This window comes from Polypterus senegalus, unplaced genomic scaffold (genome assembly GCF_016835505.1).
Source record: "Polypterus senegalus isolate Bchr_013 unplaced genomic scaffold, ASM1683550v1 scaffold_4960, whole genome shotgun sequence".
Classification (NCBI taxonomy): domain Eukaryota; kingdom Metazoa; phylum Chordata; class Cladistia; order Polypteriformes; family Polypteridae; genus Polypterus; species Polypterus senegalus.
In genome coordinates this window covers 76912-103556 of record NW_024385792.1, presented here as the reverse complement: position 1 = coordinate 103556, position 26645 = coordinate 76912, and the positions used below count along the sequence as shown (strand labels likewise).

At 37.9% G+C, this 26645-nt stretch overlaps 1 long non-coding RNA gene across 1 annotated transcript in view; it reads right to left on the bottom strand.

The window, feature by feature from the left end:
• The window catches only part of LOC120522464, a 125586-nt gene that overhangs the window by 34947 nt on the left and 63994 nt on the right, over positions 1-26645 (bottom strand). The window contains exons 7-8 of the long non-coding RNA XR_005632391.1: positions 8177-8443; positions 7286-7550 (exon numbers count right to left, since the gene is read on the bottom strand). This is a non-coding gene — a long non-coding RNA (uncharacterized LOC120522464). The remainder of the gene's footprint in view (positions 1-7285; positions 7551-8176; positions 8444-26645) is intronic.

Here is a 26645-nt window from a genome sequence, read left to right as displayed (position 1 = left end):
ACGGCCCATCTGCCAGTTTGTTTTGCCTGCCTATGGTAAAGTCATCCCTGATGGAGGATCGCAGTAATCATGGGAAAGAGGGTCCTTTCATCAGATTGGCTTGCCCAGCACTGTCTCAACTGTGGAATGGCCAAATGGGGAGACAGCTTGATGGCTGTATTGAGGATTTGTTCTGTTCTGTGTATTGTGTTGTATTGACCCCTTTCTTTTGACAGCCACTGCACTCCCAACCTACCTGGAAAGGGGTCTCTCTTTGAACTGCCTTTCCTGAGGTTTCTTCCATTTTCTCTACAAGGTTTTTTTTTTGGGAGTTTTTCTTGTCTTCTTAGAGAGTCAAGGCTGGGGGCTGTCAAGAGGCAGGGCCTGTTAAAGCCTATTGCAGCACTTCTTGTGTGATTTTGGGCTATACAAAAAATAAACTGTATTGTATTGTATACTTGATATACTGTAATTTTCATGATGAAATGCATTAACACTAGAATTACCAGAGTCTATAAAAGACTCGTAGATCCAGCCCATCTTAAAACCATTCTCACTTCTCCACCAGCGTCCTTTGTCTTCTAAATGTGCCGATTAAGAGAAGCAGAAAGCAGCTGGCTATTCCATCCAATACCGTCAGAGCGTTCACTAAGTTTTCCCAGCTCATGCCTTGTTTGATTATCTGGGAGTGACTCAACTGCTGGAGTTTTAGAGTGGAAATAATAGATCGTTATTTGGAACACATGCATTTCATGTGTGTTCCGTTTCTACAGTGTGTCTGTGTAAACACATTGTTAAAACAGAAATGTTTTTCTATTCTAGTAGTAGATGACGTGTATGCATAAACTATAGAATGTGTGAAGCCTGATTTCCAAAGATCAAATAAACACTTTCACCAAAGGTTCAAGAACGACACATCAGTTCCTGTGGATTTGCTTCTCAGAGTGCAGCATTCTTCCCGTGTCTCAGAGTCTCGAGTTTGATTCCCTGCCAGGAGAAAGTGTTACTTTGTTTTCTTTTAACCATGGCCGCGCTGCTGCCCGCCTGCAAGCGTCTGCTTTCTGCGTGCAGGGGTGTTTTTCTTTCTTTTTTTTCCTTAAGTAAATATTTAAGTTTAAAATGTCGATCGTGGTTATTTTTGTTGATTAATTCATGCTTTCATTCACTATAGCTAATACTGTTATCAAGTGGTCGCTATTTTTGCCTGTTGTTTACAATCTATCTAGCATCTTTATTTCCACTCTCACTGCCCGCTTGCCTGCGTGCAGTGTGTCGATTGATATATGATTTAATGTCTTTTCTTTTTAACCTCAAATGGACATAAAATTTATAAACTGGTATGCACTGTCAGTTAGTGAGATCGTTATATTTTCATGTGGGATGCTCCTTTTAAAATATTTTTAACAATTGACTCTGCAATTAACATGAACAAGTGTCCTTATAACTGTTGTTTTTAAGATCCATAACACACAGACAGACAGACAGAGAAGTCACTAGATATTTATATAAATAAACAGGGAAGGCACATATACTGAAAGAAAAAGAAGATCAACATGTGCCTTGGTCCTACTACGCTGAATAAGCTCACACGCTCAAACCCCTCCGCTCCTTTAAAAAAAAATTAAAATGTCTCCAGTTTGCTTATAAAAATGTTTCTATGTATAACACATCTTTCCTTCAGACCGTGATCAAGTCTTAGGAAAAATGTTCTTTGATAATTATAAAATATAAAGGAGACAATTTCTTTTAAAGATAAAATGCTGCTGGTATTTGTGTGTATGTGAAGGTGCATACGTGTTATGGACAATATTTTAAATGCTTTCCATCAGTTGTTAGGTGATTGAAGTAGGGGTGATATGGTGACGCAGTTGTTGGCACTGTTGCCCACTAACAGGAAATGAAGGTTCAAACTTGCATATTATTTGTGAGGTGTAAAATAAATGTAAGCAATGAGAGGAAAACAGTGTGTAAATGCTTTAAATTATAGATGCTAAATAAAAACAATAATAAAACTTGAGTTTGTATAATGTGTTACAGTTCAAGTCAGTTTGAAGTATGTTGTGCAAGGTGAAAGATCTCTGTGAGTGAAGTATTTCTGAAGGAATTTAAGTGAGTTTGGTAATTTGTTTGCTTAAAGACATTGTGTGGAAATATGTGGTGTTTGAAATGATAAGGTAATTGATAAAGGTGTGCATAAATAATATGTTTTGAAAATAAAACTTATAAATTGAATATGATTATGTCCAATGAAACATTTTCAGATTTAGTATAAATGTGTGTACCTTTTCCATACTCAAATGGAAGAAAGTCCTCATAGTAATATTTAAATTAATGTAAAAAAAAAAAAAAAAAAAACAAGAAAGTTGGTAACAAGCACTGGCTTCCAGTCCAGGTAGTGTTCTACAGTATACTAAGATATACTGTACAAAAGGGGTTAACTAACAAAAGGGTAGACTGTGCTTTTCTACAGATCAGCACTCTGGAAAAGCTGCAAGAAGCATCTCAGGATGACATCAACGAAAAAGTGTGCATCAACAACTAGCCTTAACAGGAGGGCATGGGTAAAAGAAATCAATATTATTAAGTATATCTTAATTTTATATATCAGAATATTTTCTTTTAAGGACTAGTATGGAATGGTGTGATGCATTAACTACCATGAGAGCATTTTTAAATAAAAAGTAAGAGTTTAGATTATTTTATTATAAGACATTTAATAAAGTGTGAGATGTTGATTTCTTTTCCCTTCTCCTTGTTCACAAGTAATTTGAATATCTTAAATGTGAATTAGAATGTTAATATTTGAATGACTACATAGCTGATAATAGGGTTTAGCTTTATTTTCTGTAATTTGATGGTCAAATTAAACTTTCTGGACACTTGTTAAATTCTGAAGCCATAGGTAGAAATGTATGTGTCAATATCATTAGTAAAATATTAGCTTAAAGAAAAATAGCTGGGATATGAATATAGAAACTGTTTAGCGTTAAGATTAAAAGTTGAGAGGTAATAATAGATGTATTTTAAGGTAATTGTAACTTTTGAAAATAACCTGTTAGTTTTAGATGAAGTGAAATACAAATTTATTTTCTAAATAATGTAAATCCCAAGACTGCACATAATTGAACAGTATTCTGTAATTAAAGCAATTGGGAAAGGGAATGTGCAGCTTGACTGTTTTGTATTTCCAGAAATAATTAGGAATTTACCAGTCCAGACTGTGGGTTTTTCTTTGACTTCTGCTTTCTATGCTGGCTGAGAGATGTTCTCTAGAGGATTCTGGTATTTTATTACATTCATGATGAAAAGGGGATCGAGAATGCCTGTCTAGGCTCCAGTTCAAGACTGAAATAAGAAAGGAAATACTTTAAAATATTCTACAGGAACCTGCACAGAGCACGGCTCTTTAACTAAGAACCTCCACACCACTCTGTTTTCTCCTGGATATATTTGTGTTCTCTGTGGACAACTAGAACATTCAGCTCGTGCCAAGTTGTAATAGTTAATGGGACTGGATTCAGGAGTTTTCACTGACTGATACCCTCTTGCTCCACATTCCTTCTAAGGGGAAAAGATTGATATTTAGTTTGTAAGGTTATTTCTGTAACAGCAAAGGTTAAGTGCTGATAGCTTGAATATTTTGAGACAATTGAATGTTTTTTTTGGTATATAGACTGACTTTCTTTTATAATGCTGTGATTTACTTGTTATGATGAGTATGCTTTTACTGAATCCATGACAATGGCCAAACTAGATACAACTATAGAGAATTTTTTTTTTTTATTGAGGGATCTGTTTTTGAACATAATGACTACAATGAGTGGAAACATCGGCATTGTGCTTACCGACTGCAGAATTGATTTTGACCATAAAACATGTTGCCTAAAAGACAGAGACTGGATAAAATGACCTTCTGTTTTACTGCTAAGCGTTATTTTTGATAAGGGGTACCCCTGACAAAACAGGCCTAACACCTTGAGATATTTTTCATTAGAAACGTTAAAACCTATGGTTCCCCAACTTTCTACAGGTGAGGCTTTGTACGATCTTGGAGTGAGTATGAACATGAAAATATTTTTATTAATTGACCCACCATAATCAACCTGATTGTAGATGTCAGCGACTACATTTCCTGAGACTTGTCTGGAAAGTGGAAATGAAGGGGAAGCTGCTATTGAAATTCTACTGTTCAACCATTGAGAGTGTTTTCCCATAATGTATTACATCATGGTATGTAGGCTGTATAGAAGCAGACAGGAAGGCTTTCCAGAGGGCAATATCCATGACAGAGAAAATCATTGGCTGCTCTCTGCCCTCCCTTGAAGATATCTCCAGTGCCCAATACCTTTGTAGAGCCAGGACAATCATTGAAGACCCTTCCCATCTTGGCCACTCACTGTTCACACTACTGCAGGCAGCACAAGAGAATTAAAATTAAAATAAAAGATTTGCAGATAGTTTCAATCCTTTCACAATCAGAATTCAAAAATGCATAGAACTGTATTATTTTTCCTCTTATTTATTAATGTATAATATTTATTAGGGCGGCACGGTGGCGCAGTGGTAGCGCTGCTGCCTCGCAGTTAGGAGAACCTGTCTGGGTTCGCTTCCTGGGTCCTCCCTGCGTGGAGTTTGCATGTTCTCCCGTGTCTGCGTGGGTTTCCTCAGGGTGCTCGGTTTCCTCCCACAATCCAAAGACATGCAGGTTAGGTGGATTGGCGATTCTAAATTGGCCCTAGTGTGTGCTTGGTGTGTGGGTGTGTTTGTGTGTGTCCTGCGGTGGGTTGGCACCCTGCCTGTGATTGGTTCCTGCCTTGTGCCCTGTGTTGGCTGGGATTGGCTCCAGCAGACCCCGTGACCCTATATTCGATTCAGCGGGTTAGAAAATGGATGGATGGATGGATGGATAATATTTATTAGTTATAGGATAAGTGTTTTTATATTATTTGTTCATCATTGTTTACTGTACTTATACCATATACAGATGTAGCTTTTACAATTTCATTGTACTGGTACTATGATGATAAAGGCTTCCTACCCTACCCTATCCTATCCTATCCTAGAACAGTGCACGAGAAGTCTGCTCACAATGAACAATTTGGAAGATTCCAGGTTATACTCCAAGGTTGCATTTCTATATTTTTATAGCCATTATCCGTTACATTATATTTGTAATTATATTATTTTGTTGCTGTATCCTGTTTTGATTTTGTTGCAAAATAAATGGTCAATTATTGTAGCGAGGTCTGATCTTTGACTGTTTTGCATTATTATCAGTATTAATGCTGAAAAGGTAAAGTCCTTTTACTTGAAACTCAGCCTCTGAGATTGATGGTCTGAATATTCATAATTGGTGAATGTTCTTTAACAGTTAGACTTTGAATGAATTGTGACACATGTTAAGTTAAGCTGCCTAGCCTCTTAGGTTTAATTCTGAAACGTACACTAAGATTGCATATGAAATATAATTTAGGTAACATACACTAAGAAAGCTCCTTAGCTCCTGATGTTTTATTATAAAGCCCATGCTAGTTAAACAGTGCATAATCTCTGAGGTTACATATGAAAAGTCATATATTAGCTAGAGTCATATTTCTTTCTAATGGTATATAAGCTAAAAACTTTGCAAATGATAGTCAGAGCTAACTCAAAATTGCTGTGCCTCACAATCAATTCTTAACTTTTTAAGTAAACTTTAAATGTTCTTAAAACACAAATATGTACAATTTATTTTATGACTCGGTTTATTATTGTGTTGTTCTCATGATTTTTCTTCCAGCACTTTTACAATATAGCACAATTCTAAAACACATTTTCAATTATAAAATTATAAATAGTTACACATATATATATATACACACACAAGGGGCACTACCCCTGCTCATTTCGCTTCCCAACCCCGTGCAGGCGTTATGTGCTAGTCACTTTGTGGCTCTGCCACTCACGTATGGGGAAGCGGATGTATAATTTAAACTGATTGTTATTTTCATGGGAATTGTTACATATGCATAACAGACCTAACTATTTCAGTTTACAGCAGTAATTAACCATAGTTTAAAATAGTAAAATGTAATAAATTGAAAGAAAATTATGTTTCATGTTGCGTTAGAAGTATTTGTTGCATTATACGTTTTGTTCTGTTTGACTTTGAAATTAACACGCAAATACTTTTAAACTTACACTTTTACTGTAAAACTGCAGTAAAACAATATTTGGAATTAACTTTTCATTAATATCGCTTTGAATTTTGATTCCGTGTTTGGAGTCACATCATGACAATGCAACGTATAACTGCCCGTGAGTGAATATCGCTTACTCTGTAATAAATAAACTGACTTTTTCTAATGTTTGTCCCTGTGATTTATTAATTGTCGTAGCAAAAGCTGTTCTAACGGGAAGCTGTAAACATTTTAATCGAATAGCATATCAAGATCTCCTTTGATGTTTTCCATGGAAGATGTACTACATTACCTTTCTTCTCACCTATTAAACTTTTACATGTTGGAATTGTTCGACCAATTTTGAATACAACTAATCTTGTCCTATTGCATAGCCCATCACTCAGACATAAATTACGCAATAACATTATGATACATCCTTTTTAACAGTAATTCTGCTGGTGGAAGACCGGACAGTGTTAACGCAGATATTCTACAGCATCCCAAGCTGCGAATGTCCTTACTTCCTAAAATCATGAAAATGAACAGGTTTTGCTTGTTGCAGCTGACTCAGATTATTGTACAATTTGAAGAATAGAGAAATGGTCAATTAACGTGCTACATCAAAACTCAAATAAGCTCACTTGGAAGCCCATGATCTAAATCTTCTGACTTGGTGATGAAACATCTCAAAAATGCCACAAGTTGCCTGAAAGTACAGTCGAGGTGCTGCTACTAGTAAGTGAATTTTTCTGTTGTGGACAATCAGGTCCAGGAAAACTGTTCTCCTGATAACTCCCATCATTCACATTTGAAAACAGCGCTATTTATTCTGATTGGTGCAAGGACCTAGGGCCACACCCAAAGCTCCTCCTTCAAGAGTGCTACTGCCAATCCAATCAATAGCTGATAAAATCAGCATTATGAGCACTCTTATTCTGCAAGATAAATGCAAGTAAGCAGCAAAACATAAACGCTTTACCAGAACAGACTGGTTCACTTAATTGTTTTGGATTTTGGAAAAACGTTCTGATGCAAAAGACATTGAAGTAAGTGATCTCTTCAATCCCTGCATATCTATGACGGCGCAAAGCTGTCCATCCCTGTTTTAGTCTGTCCAAAGCTTATTGATCAGTAAGGAGACATACCTTACAACCCCCAAAGACTTCTGAATATGCATAACCGAAGTTGTTGTAAAGCTTCTTTGTGCCATGAAACAGTGATGTTGTCCTGACGATATCGTGTAAGAAAACTGAAGTCAGTCCTCTCAATATTTGTCAAAAGCACATCATTTGGAAAAGGTTCAAATAAAGAGATGAGTCGTGGAAGGCTGCTGTGTCCTTTCATGTCTTCATACTGCTTGAATAAACGCACATGGCCCAAAAGTTTTTTTCATTAAATCCTTCTAGAAAACTAAAAGAACGAAATGCAATTAGGACAATTAAAAAGATTTTTTATATCACATATTCACACAGAAGAGGTAGCTCAAAGTGTATTACAACAAGTAGAAGAAAGAATTACAATTACAGAGAGAAAATGTAAATGGTATGAAAATTAGGAAATACAAGACAAATAAAGAAAATAAAATCTAAAAGGAAGAGTCCCTAATAGAACTACATATCTTATATCTCTGTTACCTACAATATTTTTTTCTTCCTCTTTCCTTTCTGTGTTTCATTTTAATAAAAGATGCTAATGATGTTACTCATCAACCTGCTCAACTGTGTTTTGTCTTTTACTGGAATCATCTGTGTAAGAAATTAAAATGGGGGCAAAATCATGACAGCTCACATCAAAATGGAAGGGAGACATCCTGAAATAAATTGGGGAGCAGGAACTACATGAACAACACGAGTGCATCTGGAACAAGAAAACATCTGGTGAGTGTTGGAGGGAGAACATGACACGTGATGGTCACAATACTGCCAGTCACACAACTAGAGAGCAACACTGAAAAGAATACAGTGAGATCTAATGAATCTATAATGAAGAGAAAGAGAAGAGTATTGAGACCACCATAAAAATATCAGGTCCATTACCGTATTGAAGATATCATATTTAGGCAGTCTGACAAGAAGTGAACAAATCTTTCATTAATTTCATTTGCACCACCGCAGTCCACTATGATGTCAACTTTACTTGAGGAGAATTTTATAAAGTTACTCATGGTCTTTAGTGTCTCCTCTGTCCAATCTGGATCCACGTGGACTTCAATATATGTTAGGTTCAATGATTCATTGAAGTCCTTCTAGCTTCCACAGTCCACAATACATTTATAATGCCAGGTGTAGCTTAGTTGTTCCCTTCTGTAAAGATATAAAGACATTACACACATTCTGTTATTTTACAGTTCGGTCCATAAATATTTTTCTAATTTTGGTTCTGTACATTACCACAATGAATTTGAAATGAAACAACTCCGATGCAGTTGAAGTGCAGACGTTCAGCTTTAATTCAGTGGGTTGAAGAAAACGATTGCATAACAATGTGAGGCAACTAAAGCATTTTTTTAACACAATCCCTTTATATTCAGGGGCTCAAAAGTAATTGGACAAATTAAATAACTGGAAATAAAACGTTCATTTCTAATACTTGGTTGAAAACCCTTTGCTGGCAATGCCAGCTTGAAGTCTTGAACTCCTGGACATCACCAGATGCTGGGTTTCCTCCTTTTAATGCTCTGCCAGGCCTTTACTGCAGCGGCTTTACTTTCAGTTGCTGTTTGTTTGTGGGCCTTTCTGTCTAACTGTATATCTAATTAACTTTTCTGTAAAAGCATCAGCACTGGTCACTCTCAGCCATTGTAGTTTCCTTCTATAAAAGCATAAAACTATATTTTATTTTAGAAAGGGCCACATGCCCAATACAAATGGAATAATACAGGTATTTTGAATTAAACCTGCAAACTGTGATGTTTATGAATAATGTTTATGAATAATTTTATGAAAATGTTTACAAAAGAGAAATAAAGAGGACTTGTGACATTAAGGGAAAACATTAACAAGCTACCATTGGAACACAGTTCTTAACATTAAGAAATTTGAAAAAAGTCTGCGAGACATTGCTACCAGTATTCCTAGTTTCTGTATATTCCTATACCATTATTAAGGTGTTTCTAATCTTTTCTTTCTGAGTTGTGAGTTCCAAACTTAGTTAGTTTTTCTGAGTGTTGATTAGCGTGTTTGGTCATCTGGTGATTTTTGTCTCTTTTGGTTTTCTCTCCCAGCCTAAATGTTTAATTACAATTCTCTCTTTCTTCAGTCCATTTTGAAATTCTCTTCTTCTCAGCCTTTCCCAGTCATACAGACCTTGAACAATGAGTGACCCTAATGTGAAGAGGGTTTATACTGAGAAGTGCAGAAAGATGTGACTTCACTGCAAGAGCAAGTTTGTGATATTATGGCATCCTTCCAACAAATGACTAAAGGATTCAGCCACAGGAGAAGACATTAAATGTTTTATCATCCATATTGCTGTTTTTACGGAGTTTGAAAGACAACCATTAATCTGAAGGTGTGAAGAAGAAGGATAATTGAAAAATGGTGGGGCTCAGGACACACATTGACCTTATAACATAAGCTCCAGGAAAATTAGGAATCCCACCTGACATAAGGGTTGCTGGAATGGGTAATTGCAGTCAAATCCTTTGAAACAGTTGTTGAATTATTCTTGCATGAATTGCTATAGCAGATTGCTTTGTGCTCATGGATTCAGGTGTGTATGGGGATTCCTGCCAAAACACACAGTACAATCTGCCTAATGGAGAGGACTCAAACCATATGAGGGCAGCCCCAGTGATGTCAACATCAAAGAATGTGGCAACAAGGATGGCAAATAGGATCTTTTTCGAATTTACAGAACACACTACCTTCTGCCACTCAGTTACAAGTTGGTCTGGTATGCAAAAGCTTGTTTCATTTTTTTTGTCATCCAGTGCTTAATGCTTCATCTCGTACTGTAATTCCAATGGCTCAAGGAACATAATGCTTCAATAGCCTGGTCAAATCCAGAAGCCACAAGTTGGAGTCAATGCTGCAAAGACTATTTTGTACAAAATATACTTTCATCCATGAATCACCATTATGTGTTGGATGCTCTACCACCTTATGATAAGCTTTTAAAGATGTAGTTACTAAGCATAAGTCTCTTCAGTCACTCCCATTTCATAAACACAGTGGTGTAAGAGAAGGACCCTACCAATATAGAAACTTTATTGACTATGCAAACCTGAATACTGGCACTAGCTTTGCTAATTACTATTGGAGATTTATATATAAAAAGTAATATATTAAAAGTATTTGGACAATTTTTGAACTACTAAAAGAGTTCTTTCCTAACTCTCCCAGAGAATCCTTACTATGTGAAGTTGTGTCCAATATTATTGTGGGTCCAATTTTTATTCCAAAACCTCCCAGATATGAGCAAATTCCATCCATGTGTAGAAAATATGATGTGGAGGATTGCTAAATTTCTGGCTATAAAACTAGCATTAGAAGAATGGCACTTGTGACTTGAGGAAGGCAATCTTTCATTTGTCATCTACACTGATCAAAAAATTGAAAGTATATCAAAACTACAAAATGTCTAAATGCTAGGCAAGCTATGAATAGTTCAGCTCTGTTTTCAGTCACTGTGACTATAAAATGTAGGTGGAAAAACGATAAAACTAGTCCTCTTTAAGCACCTGATGCCTGCTGGGATAGATTCCAAATTCTCTGTGACCCTGCTTAAGATAGATGGATTTGAAAATGGAGGAATGGATTATTCTTGTTGCAGGCAGTTTAAATTCATTCAGGTTGTTTTAAAGTCTGAGAACATATTGCCTCCTGATAAGTTTTTGGCTGCTACCTTTACCAACCTTTCTACCTTTCAAACATATTATTTTCTCAGTCTTTGCCATCTACCCTTGAGATAGTGCCCACTGACAAATATTATGTTCCTCAATCATTGTGAAGTGATATTTACAATTGGGCTCATGCATCTCCCATGTGTGTACATCCAGTTAATGCAGCAATGTTAAGAGCCATTAGAACATTACTTCTTCAACAATAACTACATTTTTATTTTTGTAGCACCTTTTCATACAGTGAATGTCGTTCATGGATATCATGGCTGACCTGTACACTGACACTGTGAGTGCTGTGCAGAGTGGGGGCAGGACCTCTGCATTTTCCCAATTGATTCTGGGGTTCATCTGGGGTGTTTTCCTGCTCCTACTCTGTTCAATGCTTGTATGGACTGGGTGTTGGGCAAGGTCGTGGGGTCCAGTGGATATAGGATAGCATGGGGGTCATGAGGTCACTAGAAAGGGGTGTGTGGTTCCCGATATCTATGCAAAAGGACGATGGTCCAAGTCTTTAGAGTCCTGGTGCTTCCTGTTTTGAAATATGGTTGCAAGACATGGACGCTATCCAGTGACCTGAGATGAAGATTAGCTCCTTCAGTACTCGCTCTCCCAAAATCCTTGGGTACCGCTGGTGTGACTTTGTGTTGCTCATAGAGTCCCGAATGAGGCACATTTCCTGCATTGTGAGGGAGCGTCAGTTACTGCACTACGCCATGTACCGCGTTTCCCAGAGGGTGATCTGGCTCATAAGATTCTCATTGTTGCGGACCCATGTGGCTGGACCAGGCCAAGGGGCCACCCACATAACACCTGGCTGGGGCAGATAGATGGGTCATTTCCGGAGAGTGGGACCGGACTGTGTGTTGGCCTGGGGGTTGCAAACCAGGATTTCGAGTTGTTTCGTAGTGTTTTGGGTGCAGCAATGCACTGTACCAGTGCAGGCTCCCCAATTTGATTTGACTTGATTTGAATGTCACTCAAGGATGTCCAAGAAATAGAAAATTAGATAAGAATAACATATAAAAATAAATCAATAAGCACTTGTATAATTTATGTAGATATATAACTAATAGAGAAGTAGAGACCTTATGTATATAATCAGTTTTAAGTTTCAAAATATGTATTTTTAGCAGCTGGCATATCTCTATTGATAAAGGACTCCATATTTTTGGGGCATACCAGAAAAAGGCAGCCTCACCAATTTTATGGTACCACTACTAGAAAATCTAAGGTTGCGAGTTGGAATGTAGGTAGCAGGCACTAAAATATCATCACATAACAGTATTTAAAATTCAGTTCAATTGGACATGGTTAACCAATGTAACAATGGTTAGACAAGTGAGATATGTTCAGATTTTATTTTATTTTCCTGGTTAAGATTCTTGTTATTGCATCATGCACTAACTGTAACTAATTCATATCTTCCTTAGGCAATATTGTTTGGTTGTGCATGACAGTAAACTATTCAACTAAAAAAATGGATTAAATTCTCAGCATCTTGAGGTCTAACTTCTACAATGTTCCTTGTGATCTGGTTAATATGTGATTTAAAGTTTAGGTCAGAGCTGATGCTTACACCTAAATTCTTGACTATTAACCCTAAATCCAAGTTTATTTCTAGGACCCTTACAAATTCCATTTCTGCCACCAACTTAGATTTCTGTTTTTCCATTTCTAGCTTGAGGAAATTACTACTATTCCATTCAAAACAAAATTAAGACATAGAATCAGAGGGCCCAGAGTATCAGGGTCATCAAATGCTGTAGATAACTAAAGCTGCATCTAATCTGCATTACTGTGGTACTTCACCTTGTGTTTCAAGATAACCTGGGAGCATGTATGTAGATTGAAAATAACAATGGGCCAGCAAAAGAACACTGCATAAATATCATGGATCCCTGAACTACAATCACCCCAACAAAGAAGAAATTTTACATCTGTTACTAAGTGTGAAACCAATTTAAGACACTGCCAGAGAGATCCATCTATTGACTAAGATGATTTACAAGAATATAGTGATCTATGGTGTCAAATGCTGCACTCAGGTCTCGTAGAACAAGAATAGATATCTGGCCTGTATCCATAATAACCCGCAGGTTATGTATTACTTTAACCAGTACAATTTCTGATTTGTTCTAAAACATGACTGAATGTTTATTTAAATAGTCATTTAAATGCTGAAAATATTAAAAGTTGCAAAAATCAGAAGAGTCAAGATTGTTTTTCATGAGCAGGGGTTCAACCACAGTCTTTAGACAATCTGAGATAGATAGATAGATAGATAGATAGATAGATAGATAGATAGATAGATAGATAGATAGATAGATAGATAGATAGATAGATAGATACTTTATTAATCCCAAGGGGAAATTCACATAATCCAGCAGCAGTATACTGATACAAAAAACAATATTAAATTAAATAGTAATAAAATGCATGTAAAAGCAGACAATAACTTTGAGTAATGTTAGCATTTACTCCCGGGTGGAATTGAAGAGTCGCATAGTGTGGGGAGGAACGATCTCCTCAGTCCGTCAGTGGAGCAGGACGGTGACAAAGTCTGTCGCTGAAGCTACTCCTCTGTCTGGAGATGACACTGTTAAGTGGATGCAGTAGACTCTTCATGATTGACAGGAGTCTGCTTAATGCCCGTCGCTCTGCCACAGATGTTAAACTGTCCAACTTTACTCCTACAATAGAGCCTGCCTTCTTAACAAGTTTGTCCAGGCGTGAGGCGTCTTTCATCTTTATGCTGCCTCCCCAGCACACCACCGCGTAGAAGAGGGCACTCGCCACAACCGTCTGGCAGAACATCTGCAGCATCTTATTGCAGATGTTGAAGGACGCCAACCTTCTAAGAAAGTAGAGATCTGTACATAGACAACGTCTTCACATCCTTTGAACAATTACACTCCAAATTTAACTTTCCAGCAACACATTTCTTTCACTACCTCCAAATTAGAAACTTTGTTATACAAAACCTGCCTGACATCCCTCACCTCCCACCTACCTCTAATATTGATCAGTCCTGAGGATTCAGACAGCATTTCCATAATGTATAAAACAATTTACAGTCCCTTCCTTTCAAAGACCCCAGAGTACAGTGGGAAAAGGATCTCTCACTGAACATCTCAGAAAAGAAGTGGAAGACAGCAATGCAGACAATTCACTCGAGGTCCATATGCAAACCATACAATTATTCAACTTAAAATTTTCCATCAAGCACATCTATCCATCCATCCTCTTCCGCTTATCCAAGGTCGGGTCGCAGGGGCAGCAGCTTGAACAGAGAGGCCCAGACTTTCCTCTCCCGTCCACTTCTTCCAGCTCTTCAAGGAGAATCCCAAGGTGTTCCCAGGCCAGCCGGGAGACATAATCCCTCCAGCATGTCCTGGGTCTTCCCAGGGCCTCCTCCCGGTTGGGCGTGCCGAACACCTCACCAGGGAGGCGTCCAGGGAGCATCCTGATCAGATGCCCGAGCCACCTCATCTGACTCCTCTCGATGCGGAGGAGCAGCGGCTCTACTCTGAGCCCCTCCCAGATGACTGAGCTTCTCACCCTATCTTTAAGGGAAAGCCAAGACACCCTGCGAAGGAAACTCATTTCAGCAGCTTGTATTCGCGATCTCGCTCTTTCGGTCACTACCCATAGCTCATGACCATAGGTGAAGATAGGAGCGTAGATCGACTGGTAAATTGAGAGCTTTGCCTTACGACTCAGCTCCTTTTCACCACGACAGACTGATGCAGAGCCGCATCACCGGATGCCGCACCGATCCGCCAATGGATCTCACACTCCATTCTTCCCTCACTTGTGAACAAGACCCGAGATACTTGAACTCTTCCACTTGGGGCAGGATCTCTCCCCAACCCTGAGAGGGCACTCTACCCTTTTCCAGCTGAGGATCATGGTCTCGAATTTGGAGGTGCTGATTCTCATCCCAGCCTCCTTGAATAACCACAGCAAGATACATGACAGGCACAAAAGTACCAAAAGTGGCATCTTTCCAGTTTAATCAGGTCAAAAAAAGTAGCTAAATCACTGCCTTTCTTATCTTGGTGAACAGAGTGAACATAATCATAATTAGGAGATACCTGAATTAACACTAGAATCCCTGAAGCCTACGAAACAACTCGTAATCCTTGGCCACCTTAAATCCCTTTGCACCTCTCCGTCAGTGTCTTTTGTTTTGTAAATGTGTTCGATCAACACAAGCAGCAGGCGGCCTGCTATCCCAACCCCCACCTCGATGGAGCTCAACTGAGATTAAAAATTCTCCCAGCTCAAGACTTTTATTCTGCATGTGATGTGCCTGGAGTTGTAGAGGTAAATAATACAGTATATCACTACTTGGAACACATGCACTTCATGAGTGTTCTGTGTCTACAAAGATCTGGGTAAGTATAGGATGAAAGGAAATGCAAGCAATGCTGAACACATACCTAAAGCAGAAACTTTATCCATATTATACTAATAATGATGTGAAGTGTATAATGTGTGAAGACTATAGTCCAAATATCAAATAAACACATGCGGTTGTATTCAAAATATAACCAAAAAAAAATTAAGCATTCCATTTACGTGTTGTTGTCAATGAGTTAAAACCAAAACTCAAATGTCAATCAACAGAAAGCTGATATGTTTTCTTGAATAGTGCAGAGGTAAGAACTGCTGACTTCTAACCCAAAGGTACTGGGTTTGAGTCTTGGCATTCAGTATTGAGTTGCTATTATTATCATTACTATAATATAATATAAACATACATTTGATTTGTGTCTGTAACACCGGTGTAAATTTTGGCTACTTATAACAAAAGTAAAGTTTTGTTACCTGTAAAAGATATTTCTGAAGGGATATAAGCACACACAAACACTGGTGAATCATGTCTTCTTGGTATCTTGTTATCACTTGAATTTTTGCTATTCAGTTTCATTCTTGAATACAAGCATACCTTTGTGAAAGTGTTATATTCCAGTAATCACTTGAATGATTTTGAATCTCTCTCTGCCTCTCTCGCGCACTAACACACACAGTCATACATGACAACATAACTATTTGAAAATTCTATGCCATTTGAACGTCAGTTGTCATTTGAACGTTTTTTTCTTTTTCAAACTTGTCTGTACTCCATGTTATGGTGCATGATACTGAAAATGCAGAATAATGAAAATTCAGACAGACTTCTTATAGTACAGGCAAAATCAAATAAAAACATGTTCAAGTGACAACTTGTGTTCTAATGGCATAGCGTTTCACTGAATATCAAAACATTCAAGTGACAGCAAGATACCAAGAAGACATAATTCACCAGCATTTGTGTGTCTGATTATATTAATTCAATGATGCCTTTACAGGTAGCAAAACTTGACACTGGCTGTTACAGACTGAAATCAAAGGCTTCTTCTTTTTGGTCGCATACACCGTCAGCACAGTGCTGTCAGATTTAAACACTAGCAAAGCTAATTGATTGTGTGCTAAAGTGATTTTAGCTGCAGGTGGAAGTCCCATTTAACTTTATGGTGCCAAGTAGAGTTGTGTCACAATGCAACAGTCTATTAACCAGTGAAATCGACATGGAGAAGTTGTCTGTTGTTATGGCCTGCCTTTGTCTAGTCTGATAACAGTTATGGGACATCAAATCTTTGATTGCTGGTACAACAAAAGTTCTGAGCAGGCGTCAGTCACAGCAACTGTGGTCATCGCTGCTCTTGTGAAAAGTATGGATTAACTCAGAGAGGAGAGGCAAGTGTGTTGTACCACATGAATGTCACTGAGAAAATAAAACTGAATAATAATAAGTAATAATAATAACAATAATAATAGCAGCTCACTATTCAAAACGCAGAGTGCTGTCAACCTTTCAGTTATAAAGTAGCAGTTCATTACCTTTGCACCATCCAAGAATATGTATTATCTTTCTATCATATTGCCATTTGAGCTTGGATTTGTAACATGTAAATTGAATGATTTTTTTTTAATTTGGTTATATAAATTCTTGAATAAAAGCACAAATGTTTATTTAATATTTGGATTAAAGTATTCATACATTATACACTTCACATCATTATTAGTATAACATGAAAAGTTTCTGCTTTAGTTATGTGATCATAATTTCCTTTTCATCGTACACTTACCCACATCTGTGTAGACATGGAAGACACATGAAATACATGTACAGTATTCCAAATAACGATATACTGTATTATTTACCTTGTACAACTCCAGGCACTTCACCTGGGCCTTGGTGGGACTTGCTGCTTGTGCTGATCGACGCAAAAAAAGATGCTGAAGATAGAGGTGCAAACGAATTTAAGGTGGGTCAGGATTACAGGTTTTTCGTAGGCTTCAGGATTCTAATGTTAACACTGTAGGATTGTCACCAATAAACCATGTTTTGTTCAATGTCAGAAAATCTATTTTAAGATTGTTAATGTAAACTGTGCTGTTTATTCACATTTATACTGTGTTTAGGTTTGTCCTGATTTGAGAAATGATTTGCCAAACAATGACCTACCAAGGTCTCCTCATGGGACTTCTCCAGTCTATTTTCCTTCAGAAGTCTTTGGGAGGCCTTTTAAAATGCCTTTATTATGGATCTTTGAACATCACAAAACTGCATAAAAATTCCTGTAATGATTGAATTACTGTCAAAATGCCCTATTTCATTCCTCTTATTAAAAATATCAGTTAGATGAGTAGATGACAGAATTTTTTTTTAGACAAACAATGTGGTTTCAACATTATTTTAGAGTCTCAGCATTTTCTTGGTGAGATCTGCCACCCAAGCAACACTATGCATCACGTCTTGAAGGCTCTGCTATTAAACTCAATTTAATGCTTCAGCTCACTGTGAAAAGTTTAAAAGTGTAAATAAACTTTGAACAGTGTTAATCTTGATCTTATAGTGGGAGGTATTCTGGTGTTTAGAACATTAGAACATTAGGACAATCAAGATGACAACAGGCCATTCGCCCAACAAAGTTCATCAGTCCTATCCACTTCATTCATCCAAAATAACATCAAATTGAAGTTTGAAAGTCCCTAAAGTCCTGCTGTCTACCACCTTACTTGATCACTTATTCCATGCGTTGTCTGTGTGGAAAAACAAAAACAACTTCCTAATGTTTGTGTGAAATTTCCTTCACAACTTTCCAACTGTTTTCCCGTGTTCTTGATGAATTCATTTTAAAGTTACAGTCTCGATCCACTGTACTAATTCCATTCATAATATTAAACACTTCAGTCATGTCACCTCTTAATATTCTTTTGCTTAAACTGTAAAGGCTCAGCTTTTTAATCTTTCCTCATCATTTAATCGAATCTGAAAAGACAGTTAAAAATCTTCTAGCATTGTTACACCATGGAAGACCCAAAAGTGTGTGATTTAAAGAGAACATGTAGTAGAGCTGAGTGTCAATGGAGGAAGACTAAACTAACTATCCACTATGAAATATTAAAAGTCAAAATAACAGAATACAATAACACTGTCCGTCTTGAGAGGCACTGCTATTTCTCTAATATTATAAATAACAATGCTAGTAATCCCAGAGTCTTATTTTCTACAATTGATCGTCTGCTAAACCAGGTAACACAAAGGAATGCCTCCTAAGTACTTCCAGTGAAACCTGTGAGAACATTGCTGTATTTTTCAATCAAAAAATTAATGATATTAGAGATAACATAGTATATCTCCCCAACACTGCAGAACCTCCAAAGCCCCAGTACTCCATTATAAACAAATTAAATGCTTTCACCAGGATAGATTTACCTGAATTACATAGTATAATCTCTCAACTGAAACCCTCCACCTGCGTCCTTGACCCAATACCAACAAGGTTTTTCAAAGAAGTATCAGCGTGCTAATTGATAATATTCTGACATAGTTAATTCATTAGATACGGGGTCTTCCCAGACTGTCTTAAGACTGCTGTAGTTAAACCCCTACTTAAGAAAAATAATCTTGACCCTCTCTTTGAAAATTTTAGACCCATCTCTAACCTGCCCTTCTTAAGTAAAGTTCTAGAGAAGGCAGTCATTATGCAGTTAAATGACCACCTCAATAAACATGCTATTCTTGATAAATTTCAGTCAGGTTTTAGAACAAATCACAGCACAGAAACTGCACTCGTTAAAGTAGTAAATGACTTGCGGGTAAATGCAGACAGAGGCCATTTATCTGTTCTCATCCTCTTAGATCTGAGTGCTGCATTTGACACCATTGATCACAATATTCTTAGAAATGCCTTAGTCAATGGGTGGGCCTCTCTGGCAGTGTCTTAAATTGGTTTGAATCCTACCTGGCAGGGAGAAAATTCTTTGTTAGTTGTGGTAATTACAACTCAAAGACACATGATATCCGATATGGTGTTCCACAAGGCTCTATCCTGGGTCCGCTGCTCTTCTCAATCTACATGCTTCCGTTAGGTCAGATTATCTCAGGGCACAACGTGAGCTACCACAGCTATGCTGATGACACACAGCTGTACTTATCAATAGCACCTGATGACTCCGACTCTCTCGATTCACTAACACAATGTCTTACTGGTATTTCTGAATGGATGAATAGTAATTTTCTCAAACTAAATAAAGAGAAAACTGAAATTTTAGTAATTGGCAATAATGGATTCAATGAGGTTATCAGAAATAAACTTGATGCATTAGGATTAAAAGTTAAGACGGAAGTAAAAAACTTAGGGGTAACTGTTGACTGTAATCTGAATTTTAAATCATATTCATCAGACCACTAGGACAGCATTTTTCACTTAAGAAACATAGCTAAAGTTAGACCTCTTATATCATTGAAAGATGCTGAGAAATTAATTCACGCTTTTGTTTTCAGTCGACTAGATTACTGTAACGCACTCCTCTCAGGACTACCCAAAAAGATATAAATCACTTGCAACGAGTGCAGAATGCAGCTGCTAGAATCCTAACTAGGAAAAGAAAATCCAACACATTTCTCCAGTTTTGATGTCACTACACTGGTTACCTGTGTCATTCAGGATTGACTTTAAAATTCTGCTTATGGTTTATAAAGCCTTAAATAATCTGCTCCATCTTATATATCGGAATGTCTGACACCTTATATTCCAAATCGTAACCTCAGATCCTCAAATGAGTGTCTCCTTAGAATTCCAAAGCTAAACTTAAAAGAAGTGGTGAGGCGGCCTTCTGCTGTTATGCACCTAAAATCTGGAATAGCCTGCCAATAGGAATTCACCAGGCTAATACAGTAGAGCACTTTAAAACACTGCTGAAAACACATTACTTTAACATGGCCTTTTATAACTTCACTTTAACTTAATCCTGATACTCTGTATGTTCAATTCATCATAATAACTATTCATGGTGGCTCTAAAATCCGTACTGACCCCTACTCTCTCTTCTGTTTCTTTTTCCGGTTTCTTTGTGGTGGCGGCCTGCGCCACCACCACCTACTCAAAGCATCATGATGCTCCAACATTGATGGACTGAAAGCCAGAAGTCTACGTGACCATCATCATCAAGTCCTTCCATGAGAACCCTAAATACAAAGAGGACTGTTTCATTTATGTTAGGTAGATTGCCCAGAGGGACTGGGTGGTCTTGTGGTCTGGAATCCCTACAGATTTTATTTTTTCTCCAGCCTTTGGAGTTTTTTTGTTTTTCTGTCCACCCTGGCCATCGGACCTTACTTATTCTATGTTAATTAATGTTGACTTATTTTATTTTTTTATTGTGTCTTCTATTTTTCTATTCTTCATTTTGTAAAGCACTTTGAGCTACATTTTTCTTGTATGACTATGTGCTATATAAATAAATGTTGTTGTTGTTATCACTCATCCCCTGTAACCCTTGAATCAGTCTCGCCGCCTTCTCTGGACCTTTCTAGTGCTGCTATGTCCTTTTGTAGCCTGGAGACCAAAACTGCACAAAGTCCTCCAGATAAGACCTCACCAGTGCATTATTAAGGTTGAGCAGAACCTTCTGTGACTTGTACTCCACACATCAAGGCGCTATATAACCTGACATTCTGGTAGCCTTCTGAATGGCTTGTGAACAGCAGTTAATATTGATGAGTTCAGTACAACTCCTAAATCTTCTCATAAGATGTACTTTAGATCTTCAGATTTCCCATTGTGCATTCAAACATCACATTTTAATTCCTGCATGTAATACTTTACATTTACTGACATTAAATGTCATCTGGCAATCCTGCTCTAGCCTGTATGCTGTCCAAGTCCATCTGTGATGATTCAAAGGATTCTTGATTAACTGCCAATCATCTGCAAACTTAGCCAGCTTGTGACTTATATTCCTATCTAAATCATGTATCTATACTAATAAAAGGCAAAGCCCTCACTCACTCACTCACTCACTCACTCACTCACTCACTCACTCACTGACTCATCACTAATTCTCCAACTTCCCATGTGAGTAGAAGGCTGAAATTTGGCAGGCTTATTCCTTACAGCTTACTTACAAAAAGTTAAGCAGGTTTCATTTCGAAATTTAACGGTCAATAATGGTCGACACCGTCCGCCATGTTGAACTTTCTTATTTACGCCCCATCTTCACGAAATTTGGTAGGCGGCTTCCCTGCGCTAACCAAAACCAATGTACGCATACTTATTTCAATGGTATGATGCCACTGTCGGCCGTCATATTGAACTTTCCAACGTCACTAATTCTCCAACTTCCCATGTAGGTAGAAGGCTGAAATTTGGTACTTATTTCGGTGGTATGATGCCACTGTTGGCCGCCATATTGAACTTTTCAACGGTCTTTGTTACTTATGGGCCCATCTTCAAGAAATTTGGTACGCAGGTTCCCAACGCTAACTGAATCCTACTTACGTATATATACGTCCATAGCCTTCAGCTCGGTCACCATGTGAGGCAGCGTTGGGTCCCCATCCCAACGCCTCCCACGCTGTTGGATACCTGCCTATATAAGTCCGTCCCGCTCCAGTCTCTACATTCCCTTCCTTGCTTCGCCACTGGATTCACGTCTCCTGCTGGTAACTACAGCCTTTTATTTAATCCACGGCTTCTCCGCTGTTTTATTGTTCATTTATTGCGATTATAGTTATTGTGTAGAACTTTACATTGTTCAGGTACCCATTTCCTTTATCATTCCAACCGTACCCGCATTAACATGTCTATCGAGGTGATCACCATCGATCAAAGAACTGTCACTTACCGAGTGGTTTCCATGCCGGAGATGGCACCTACCTTTTCCATTCTCTTTGTTACATATTGCACGGCCATATCATGCTCACTCGTGATATCCGGAGGAACATTGTGTCTTATGTATTGAATGACTGGACAGGTTCAAGGTGTGGACTGATGACGGTACAGGAGATAATTAGACTACACAGGAGCACTAGAAGAGTGAAATGCTTAAGCCCTTCACCTATGGTTCTGCATGTGAGTTGATGGCTGCCGCTGAATTGTTCAGTTGTCGCTTTCAACTGTACCAAAATGGCCAAATATTTTACACCTTTCGACAACCGCCAATGCCTCTTAAACATCTTAGATTTACAGGTGACGATTTCAGTAGTGGACACTTTGATGATTATGAATGTTTAAACTCTCAAAAGCTGGATGTGAAGTTATCGATGAAACCGGTTGTATACTTACAACGCTTGACAGATGCCAAATGTCACTTCAACACAAGCCCTACAAATACTAACGTGATTGAAACAAACCATGGAACTCAAACCGATTATGACAGCAGCAATCCAAGCTGTGAGATTTGACACAAGATTACTGTTCACATGGCCAACTGTACGTTACATGCTCAAGAGTAAGCTCAGCGCACAGCTTGGTCATATTACAACCGGAGGGCCGAACTCACAATGTGGTATACAGTAATCCCTCGCTATATCGCTTTGACTTTTAGCGGCTTCACTCTATCGCAGATTTTATATGAAAGCATAACTAAATATATAACGAGATTTTTCATTGCTCGCTGGCTCTGCGGACAATGTGTCTTTACTTCCTGTACATGCTTCCTCAGTTGGTTTGCCCAGTTGATTTCATACAAGGGACATTATTGGCGAATGACTGAGAAGCTAACCAATCAGAGCAAGCAGTTAAGTTCCTGCGTGCTGAATGCAGTGTTAACCAGGAAGTCTCGTCTTGCTCATTCAGCATCAACGTGTTTCTCTGTGTAAAGAGTTCACTTTTATGCTCATTTGTGTTTATCTTTGTGCGTAGTCAAGCCCTTCATTATGGCTCCAAAACGATCTGCTACTGCTTCAGGGGCCGTGCCTAAGCCAAAGGAAGATGTTAACGATTGCCGAAAAGGTAAACGTTTTGGACTTGTTGAAGGCTACGATTCTTTTATTTAAAAAGTAGGAAAGGACTATAAGATCTACGCGCAGTGTCCTTTTAACCAGGGTGCAAGACGAGTTGTAAGTGGACGTAATAAGGCAGTAGTCCGGATGGAATCTGCTTTAGGGATTTGGATTGAAGAAGAACAGCGGCGGTGCTACACAGTCACCTGAACAGGCTCCTTTAGAAAAGCTGTAACGCTCTCCTTTGTTGTGCAGTAAAATTAAGCTCATTGTTATCAGACAAGTCATCGTGTCATTGTTGGTGAGTAACCATAATTAATTTTCTACTTACAGTACTTAGTTCATGTACGTACGTTTAGTGTCACTGTACACACATTTACTGTATACTATTTTTCTTGCATTGTAAGTATTTATTGCTGGCGGCCTGTCTATCGTAATGGCTGTAACATATGTGATATCGGAGACACTCAATATCTTTAAAATAATATTTAGGTTTTACTGTATATAAACAGTGTGTTTATATACAGAATTTCAATGAATCTTACCTAATATCTAAGAGAATACAAAGGGATTATGCTGTATAACTCTGTGGGGAATATTTAGGAGAGTTTATAAGGGCTTAAAATATATAAAAATAACCATACAAACATATGGTTTCTACTTGGATTTTCACCTATCGGGGTCTGGAATGCAATCCCCGATCGAGGAGGATTACTGTACAAAGAGATCCTTAACAAGTAATTATTGGTATATTTTCCTCAGTTTAAAAAGGTTTAATTTTCTTCTTAATAAAAATTTTAAGGTAGTACTTCGCTGTGAAGCTGGTATTTTGCTAGTATATATTAAAAATAGCAGCGGCCCTAGCACTGCCCCCTGCTGGTCACCACTCTTAACATCGGCCAGTTCTGATGAGGTTCCTCGCACCATCACCCTCTGCTTCCTGTGTTTCAGCCAATTCTGCACCCATCTAAAAACATCACCCTGAACTCCCACTTCTTTTAACTTGATGCCCAACCTCTCATGTGGCACCTTATCAAATGCATTCTGAAAGTCCAGATAAATCATCTCATCTGCTCCACTTTGGTCGTATCCTTTTGTTGCCTCCTCATAGAATTCCAGCCTGTTAGTAAAACACGACCTCCCTCTTCTGACCCCATGCTGACTGTTCCTAATAACTCCTGTCCTTGCCATGTGTTGCTCAATCTTATCCTTAAAATTCCTTCCATTAATTTTCCTGTGATGCACTTTAAGCTTACTGTAGTTGCTTGATATGCCCGGTATATAACAGGATAATATTTGATATTTTCTAGTCCTTTGGAATTTCCTTATTGTGCAGTGACTTCCTAAAAATATACATCAAGGGTTTACATCTGTACTTGCCAACTTCCTTAAGAACTAGGCAGCTCTTCTCCAACTATATTTTCAAATCACTCAGTACCTCCTTAGCAATGTCTGTTACTGTTATGAGGTTATCTTCTTCCTCACATGCGAGACTTTAGAAAAATGTGACTTTAGAGCATCTTCTTCTTTACTGTCTGTATTTTTTAATTCTCCTGTGCTATTCCTAATTCTCTTCACCTCTACCTTGACTGATCTTTTACTAATAAAATACTAAAAGAATTTGTTTGGGTTGTCCTTCACCTTATCTTCTATATTCCTATCTAACTGCCTATATTTTTAAAATATTCTTTTACTATTTCTGATGCACTTCACCTTCTCCTTGACTGTTCTTTTACAACCAAAATACTGAATCTCTTTCGGTCTTCTTTCACCTTTAGCTTTTTTTTTTAAATTTCTATCTAATTCCAAATTTAGGTCTGTATCTGTCCTGCATTACATTTTAAACCTGTTCCACTGCTCCTCGACTGTCTCCACACTTAAAAGCTTATCCCAGTCTATCCTACTTAGACTTTGCTACATCTACTCAAAGTTTGTCCTACCAAAGTTACATTTAACAGTTATGAACTTTGCATCCTCACACTTCAAAAAATACTGAGAATTGTACGACATTCTGGTCACTTGACCCTAGTGGTTCAATCACCTCTACACCCTCAATTCTATCCTGATTATTACAAAATATTACATCCAGACAGGCTTCACCTCGTGTTTGTGCTTTAACATGCTGTGTTAAAAAACAGTCACTGATTACATATAAAAACTCTTCTTCTTGTGCTCTGCTATTTTCATGGTCATCCCAGTTAATATTCCTCCATGACTATAATGACCCCTGTAAATGTGTTGCTTTAATAATACCAAAAGATTTGCTTTGAAATTACTCTTTGCATTGGGCAATTGTAACACTCCTAAGATAAGGCATCTTTTGCAAATATTTTGCAGACAAAGACAGATCTCCTCACTAAGAGGGTGCTCATCGCCCAACTGAAGAGGCCTTGTGTTAACACCAGAATTACCAAAGCCTATAAAAAACTTGTAAACCCTGCCTATCTTAAATCCATTCGCACCTCTCCATCAGCATCTTTTGTCTCTTGTAAATGTGTCAATAAGACCGAGCAGCAAGCAGCTTACTATCCCATCCTCCCACCACCACAGAAATGGCAAAACTCTCCCAGCTCAAGCCTTGTTTATCAGGAGTCAGGTACCTGGAGCTGTATAGGCTAAAAGATATATAGTTATTTGGAACACATGCATTTCATGTGTGTTCTGTGTCTGCAAAGATCTATGTAAGTGTAGGATGACAGGAAATACATGGAATGTTGAACACATACTTAAAAGACAAACTTATTTCCTGTTTTAGTACTAACAACAACATTTTGACATGAAGTGTATAATGTCTAAAGACTGAAGTCCAAATGTCAAATAAGCACTTTCACAAAAGGTATAAACATAACAGAACAAGTGTACTTTAATTCAAAAATATAACCAAGAAAATGAAATCGGGTTAGTGTGGTTTGTTGTCACGACTTCCTTGGTTGTACAGCAGCAAAACTGCTGACTCCTATTCAAAAGATCGCCGGTTTGAGCCTCTCCACCTCTCAAAATAAGAGTTTTGAGTAGTGAGCTGCTCTTATTGTTACTATTATACAATAAAACATACATTTGATCTGAATCTGTAACAGCCGATGTAAATATATGGTACTTGTAAAGATTAGCATTTATTCTATTTATTTTATTTTCTCAGTCGTGTACACACTTGCCCGATCTGGCGCTGCTATTTTCAAATAAAGATGTGTTATAATAGACGTGAACTCAGATGAAGATAAAGGTTCTATATCGGAGAAAGAGAACAGAAGCCTAATCCCACTCATCCACTCACATATAAGAACAATGTAGCTGCACCAGGCGTAAAGGTGAAAGATGGCAGCACTTGGAAGTAGCAAGAGGTTGGGCGTCATCCTGCCAGTCAGTTTGCCCCACACCTGTC